Source organism: Priapulus caudatus, unplaced genomic scaffold, assembly GCF_000485595.1.
Source record: "Priapulus caudatus unplaced genomic scaffold, Priapulus_caudatus-5.0.1 Scaffold447, whole genome shotgun sequence".
Classification (NCBI taxonomy): domain Eukaryota; kingdom Metazoa; phylum Priapulida; class Priapulimorpha; order Priapulimorphida; family Priapulidae; genus Priapulus; species Priapulus caudatus.
In genome coordinates this window covers 93,583-93,819 of record NW_014577508.1, presented here as the reverse complement: position 1 = coordinate 93,819, position 237 = coordinate 93,583, and positions in this window count along the sequence as shown.

The window sequence follows — 237 nt, the reverse complement described above, 5'->3', positions numbered from 1 at the left end:
ACATGAGCTTATTTTGTTCACTGGTCCTTATTCTCTCTTCCGGTAGTATTACAAACCGCGTAGCTTCCTTCGTTTTGACATAATTCGTACTTTTCTACGACATGGTTTTCACGTTAGTTACCGTCGTGTGGCGAGGACACACTCTAAATTCCAACACACAGCTACTCGAATGAGGCGCGCCAGGGCTTTTCGGCCGTAGCCTAGTCGAGTGCAGAAAATTCGCTTAGAAATTAAGTT